At 40.7% G+C, this 6,731-nt stretch overlaps 1 protein-coding gene across 3 annotated transcripts in view; it reads left to right on the plus strand.

Annotated features, from left to right (window-relative positions):
- The window catches only part of NEDD9 (neural precursor cell expressed, developmentally down-regulated 9), a 41,014-nt gene that overhangs the window by 24,098 nt on the left and 10,185 nt on the right, over window positions 1-6,731 (plus strand). The window lies entirely within an intron of this gene.

The following is a 6,731-nucleotide window of genomic DNA, read 5'->3' on the forward strand; positions in this document are numbered from 1 at the left end:
ATCTCATCATAAGGATGAAGTGTGGTTTCTGGAGATAGGAAATGATAGCTGAAGGTGGGTTGCTGGTGGTCAGAAAATGTAATTCTGGTGAAATCTGAAGACTTTGCAGGCATTTGATTGTTTTTCCTAGATGTTTTGTTTTGGAGGAAGACTAGCATTGAAATATCATCATTCCACATATCTGGCATCATGAAGTGTTTCCATTTTTCTTCTTTAAATAGCAGTAGTAATATTGCATCAGGTGTTTTTTTTAAAAAAAAAAATCTAAATTAAGCTTTCTCCCCAAACAGATCATTAGAATGGAATAAAAGTGAAATTAACGTGGTTAAGTTCTTAGGAGACAGAAACCTTCTGTAAGACCATCCATCCCTAATCCTTAAAAGACACTAACATATTCCCATTGGGTCTTATCACAACTTTTTTATATGCACAATCAGTCCTGACTGAGGTCTGGTATAATTATTATATGGATGCAACAAGCAGTTAAGGGTGGAGTTTATATCTCTTTAAAAAGGTGTCTATACCTTCCATAAAGATTAGCATAGCTTGCTTTGGCAACTAAACACCAGTTAATAGGAGCACTTGTCTGTACAGCTGCCTTGAGAAACCCATACAGAAATAGAGCCAGAATATAGCTTGTGAGCTAGAGAACCTCTACAAATCATATTAAATTGAGCTGCTTCCTGATGGAAGGTTTTCTTTGCCTACTTCTCTCAAAGCTACACAGGTCCCAAGCTAAATGATTGAGGGACACTTCCATTGCTTCTGCCCAAGCGTACCTCTGAGAGAACTCTTGCAGAATTGAAACTCTTCAGCGTTGCTTCATCTCAGCCATTTTTTTTTCCTCACTGGGGAATCACCAGTTTCAGTTTTGCCAAATTGGCAGAGGGAAGGATCTGTTCTGAGAAATGCCTTAAAGGAAGAAAGAAAATATCTGAAGGGAAACAAGAAGTCATGGAAATACCCTACTTCAACAATTCCCAAATGGAGCTCCCCCCCAGCTTTCCATCTAGAAATTCAGTATAGGACAGAAGAAATAACAGAGATAAGATGAAGCTCCTCAAAAGAATTAAAAACAAGTTGTTTGGACTGAACCAAACTGGCTTCTTGTTTGTGAGCCTTTAGGATTTTGTGTCATTCACAACAGTAAGACCGCTCTGCCCTACCTGTCCCAGCACCTTCTCTCCTCCTCCTTTATTTCCTCTCCTCCTCCAAACCTGCCCTAAATTTATGCTTCTGTCTTTGAGACAGGATAGTCATAGTATTACCAGCATAGAAAACAAGTGCATGTTTGCCAAATGGTTCTTTGTGTGATGACCTTTTTAAAGTGGGAAGACCAGACTGCGATGGCCAAAGCAGGATGCTGCTTTAAGTATTTATCATGGGCAAGATACCAAAACACTGAGGTGCCGAGTTTCACCACACACTTCTCATTAATCAAAACTTCAGCTCAAATTTAATCAGTTTCCAGAGAATGCTTTATCAGATAAATGTATTTCTCCACTAGAAGAGCTTATAAAACAATAATTTGGGGATTTTGTTTCTGTGTAAAATCGGTCCACAGACACTTTTATTTCAGAGTGCATGCCTCATGAGCCCTGTTGGCCAACACATGCAGAAATGGTAATGTCACTGACTGTCTAAAAATGACTAATTGTCATGGGGATGGCACTGGTAAAACTCTTAGTGAGAGTATGGGACAAGTATCCTCTTTCACACTTCTCTTAAACAAACCATACCCCTTATTATTAAATTATCAGCATTTTTGTCTCTCTCATTCTCTTCCTCTCACAAAAACATGGCATCCTCAGAAGTGTTGGTTTGACTTTTTTAATCACGTTTTGCAAGCAGGAATGACTCCATCAGAAGCTAGGAAATACCCCTTCCCAGTCAGCCTTGCAGTTCAAGGCCAGCCAGCACCAAGCCTGTTCCACTGAAGCAAGCAGAAATGTTGCTCATAACACAACTGGCAGAAGGCCCTAGAGTTGGTGTGAACAAGAGCAGGATCAGGTCACAAAAGCATCATTAAAACAAAGAGAAAAAAGAAGAGGCAGTAAAATCTTGTCAGTGACAAAGTTGTTGAGCTTTTTTTTGCCTTGTACTGCTCATTCAGTAAGGCCTGTAGAGAGATGGAGCTGTGTATCTGCATTTAGTTTGTGATCATGAACACCAGCAAGAAAAAAATTCAACACCATAATCCAAAGCTACAGCTGATGTAAGTCAGCGCCACTCCACTAAACTTAATACAGCCATGTTGTTTTATGCTAATTGGAACTTAGGTCTTTATGTAACTCCATAGATTAGAAAAAAAAAAGTAGCTGTTTTGAAAGACAGTAAACCTGCAGTTAAGATTTAGCAAAAATACAAAACTGAAAAATAGTGCGAGGAACCTGCTTTTGTGCGCTGGTTAATGGAAAGGTTCACACCAGAAGCTGAAAAGTCAGCTTTAGCCCTAAGAGCACATACAGTTACAGCAGAAAAGCAGATCTTTATAGATCGAAGTCTTGAACAACAAATGGACATAAAGCATGGGAGAAAATAAGTAGGTATTTTGAAGGCGGAAGCAACATAAAACAATATAAAACAGTTGTGTATCAGGGTAGTATTTAACACTTATTCTTGTCATCACACATCTTGAATCTTAGTTCTCAGAAAATTCAGTGGGGAACACCCAATCAAAGACAAGCAGCAGTGTCGTGTATTTATACCACAGTTCTTGCTGCTACACGGTAGAGCTGGTAACTCACTCAGCCCAGGGAAGAAAAAAAAACACAAAACAGTCATTCGTGTTGATTTCCTCTTGCCTTGCAGAAACATTTGTGCTCATAGCACTGGAAACAACTCATAATCGCAGCTGCAAGCCTGGTATATTACAAGAAATACCTCTGTAGACTTCCTCCCCTCTCTTTCAGCTTGTGAGCCCTGATCAAAAGTGCTCTAATGGCTCAGTCTTGGCAGAAAATACTCTACTAAAGCATTTTATAGTGGCCTGACGTTCATATGTTATTTAGGTTGAAATAAAGCATCATGATTTGATAATCCTAAGACCTATAGCAACTTAGAAAAACAAACATTTGTATCCTTAGCACACGTGAGAATGAAACCCCAACCTTTACTCGCTGACAGCTGGGAAACATGTAGTATATCATCATATGTAGCAAATCAGTGAGTCAAGGCTATTACTGCATAAAAACATTTTTGCTCCTTTTTTTTTTTTACAGCAGATAATATTGAGTGATACAATAGGTATTACTGTCAGGATATTAATTATCAGTCACTGGAAATCATGATGCAGCTTGCAAAAGACAGAAGAGAAAACACTATGTGCTCTCTGTAAAAAGGACAGAGTTTTAGCCAGCTAGCCAGGCGCTTTCAAATACCCAGTTTACCTTAGAGACTCTTTTCTTTAGCACAACCTTCTTGCAGTTCAGCATAGCCACAGAACCTTTCCCAAGGAAAAGCTTTTAAAGAGACACACCTAGCTTCCCAACTATATACAACAAAACAGAAAAAAGGGCTGGGAGGTGGCTGGTCCAGCATCATTCAATGGCTCCAGCCACTGTCTTCCAAAGGACTAGGAGTTCAAGAGAGTAGGGAGGAGTTTTTCTCCCCCATTCCTCTCTCTCTCTCTTTCTCTCTCATAAATTCCCCATATTCTCTTTAGCTATTTCATTCTCCTTACAAGCCTACAAAACCCCAGGTAGCTGTTACATATCTGCCTAAGAGGCTTAGGAACAGAATTTCAACAACTAGAGTTTTGCAATAAACTTACATAAATACAACAGAAAACAAATGTGATCTCTTTACTTACATTTTGATTCATTTTTCCCGCATCCAAGCTTTATAACAGCCCCATTTTACGCACCACCACTTAGTCTCCTCCAGGGCAGTACCCTTCCCAGAGTAAGCTACAGCTGATTTTAATAGGTACAGGAATGACAGCTGAGATGAGCAGCAGGTGATAGCCATAGCTCATCAACTGCTGAGAGTTACCCATGGAGTGAAGAGGAGAGCATCATGGGAGGAAATATGTTTTAATACAATTCTTCATCCAGATTTAAAATAAATATATAAAATTTACCTCATGTGCCTCTTCTTTTCCACCTGCAAAAAGTACTGACCTATTTTAAAAGCAGTCAGGAGATGTCAGTAGGTTCTTGGGGTTAAGAGGCTGTACCGGGAAATAGCAAGCTGCCCTGTTCAGCTCCCCTGTCTGCCTGTGCTTTGGGTGGGGCAAGGTGCTGCAGAGGGGCAACGTACCTCTGCTTCAGTTCTCTCACCTGTAAAGCTTAGCGAAGCTTGTTTCCCATCATTCTGCATATCAGGCATTACTGTTCATGGGAACAGGCCAAATTCTGCCCTCTGCAGTGCTGCTACAAATTTGGAGTAATTCTATTGACTTCAGTAGGTTTATTTGCTCTTAGTTAAACAATGTAAACTACAGTGTTGTGCATCTGCTGTAAGCATGAGAACTGTCTTGTTGCTGCCTTAGTTAGGAATGTTCTCTGTTGCAGCCTAATGTCTATTTTAATTCTAGAAGAAATAGAATAGGGTTTTCGTCCTTATGTTTAAGGAAGAGGTATTTAATGAACCACAGGGCTGGATATCTTGCAAAATATATGCACATTCAGCCCTTTTTCTTGGTTAGGAGCATGCCATTGGCATGGAAAAGACCCAAGTAAATCGCTTTTGGAAGAGCGTGGTCTTCAGCAAGTACAGAACAATATTTCTGCTTAGTTGTCTTTGTTTTGCAGTACTGAAAGTTTGAAGTAGGCTCATTACATGTTTCACCAGAGCCAAACCTGGTCCCTGTTAGTTGCTCTGCATGGATTAAGTGGTTAACAATGTTTTGAGAATGTTGGGCTAGATAGTTTGTGGGAACACCATCTGTTCCCTTTAACGCATAAACAAGGAAAATTGCTGGTTTGAAATGCAGGATTATTTAAACTCGGGTGACCACAGGCATTCTTAAAAGAGAAGAGGTAAAAGGAAAAAGAATCTTCATGAGGTCTGAAGTTCATTGACATTTGTTAGGAAATAAATTCCTAAGTACCAGATGGGGTTGCTATCCCTGTTCCAGAACTGAGAGAAGGGGAACTTTTCTTTTGCAGCTACCTGCTTCCTTCTGAAGCCCATCTTCAAAACTAAACTGCCATCAAATACTCAAAACCATAAAAAATGGTTCAGCAATGCGTTGAAAGGGTTGAGCATTCCATTTGGAAGCAGCAAGTTCATTTAATATATTTATAGGCCAATATCCAAAATCAAAAGTAACTTCTGTAAATACTGGGTTTGGTACCTTTCTTACTTCACCTACCCAGCTACCTCCCTGTTCCTCATACAGAAGCAGCAATGTGACCACACATCCTGGCTTCCCATGCGAAGTCCTGTCTTGGGGGCATGAGAGTCAGAACAAATGCTCCACATTTTCCCTTTGCCAAGTAGCGTGGGTCTTCTCTTAATTACAAAACATTCACTCAAGATATGTTTTGGTGATGAGATGCTTCTTGACTAGGAATTAGTAGTCCAGAGGCACGTTTAAAGTAATAAAAAGTGCTGGAAGGGAAGTGGAGGTACAACAGGAAACATTCTTGTACTCAGTGCAGACCAGATCAGCATTTATAGAGGATTTTATGATGAAATCACTGACAACATGTTGTTACTGGATCATAATCCTCCACACAGGAAAATACACCCGAGTCACTGGGGAAAAAAAGTTGTCTTTCGTGTTATCAACAAACCTTGGGTGTTGCTGGGTTTCTTAAAGTCGTATTTTCTGTCTTTTGTATAGCTCTTTCAGAAGCCTAAAAAGGAGCAGACGTAAAAGCCTCTGTTGCACTTTTTATTTGGAAAATGAATGCCACTTTAAGCAGAATGCAGTGCCAAGCACAGCCCTGCAGACAGCTCAGGTCTTCTGCCCGCAGTCACCCACACAGGCAGGCTGTGCTCACAAATACCCAGAATCAGGCACTTCGTGTTTTAACCTCTCACTTCCTTTGACAGCAGCCAGAAGCAGCCAGAGCAGGGCTTTGTTTCACCGAAATGGAGTGACCCTGCCTGACCACTACTTCGGGTTAGTCAAGTCTGGGAATGAGCAAAAGTGTCAGGATACATGATAAAAATAGTCCTGCAGCGCTGAGTGAAACTGGCTTTCTTCATCTGGCCAGTCTAGCTTTGGTGTAGTGATTTAGGATTGTATCACAGCACAGCAAATAAAAACAGCAGCCTTGTAGGAGTGTCAGCCTTTTTTGTAAAATGGGAAAGGTCTCTAAGGATAAGCTACAAGAATAACTGCAGCTGCATGCTATTCCTGTATGCAGAGTGAGGGAGGATCTCTCTGTGAATGCAGGGCATGAGCACAGTTGCTTTTCCATGTATGTTCCAGGCTCCACAGTGGAAGGATATCATCTGCTTTGCCACCAGGGCTTCTTTTTACAAAAGCAAAATATCATGTTTACCTACAACAACAAGAGCAAGTGGTTTTACTTGTGCATGCTTAAGGACATGGGTTGGTGGTGAACTTGGCAGTGTTAGGTTTATGGTTGGACTTCATGATGTTAACAGTATTTTCCAGCCTGCTGTGATTCTGTGCCTTATTACCTGTGCTGCTTGGATCAGCTCCCTTTTCTGTATTAGAGGCCGGTGACTTTTCTTTGGGTTTGATCATGGAAATTAATTCTCTGAGCAAGGAGAGAGTGGTGGTGTCTCGTACCCTGAGTGAGTTTGGGCAT

Source organism: Opisthocomus hoazin, chromosome 3, assembly GCF_030867145.1.
Source record: "Opisthocomus hoazin isolate bOpiHoa1 chromosome 3, bOpiHoa1.hap1, whole genome shotgun sequence".
Taxonomy (NCBI): domain Eukaryota; kingdom Metazoa; phylum Chordata; class Aves; order Opisthocomiformes; family Opisthocomidae; genus Opisthocomus; species Opisthocomus hoazin.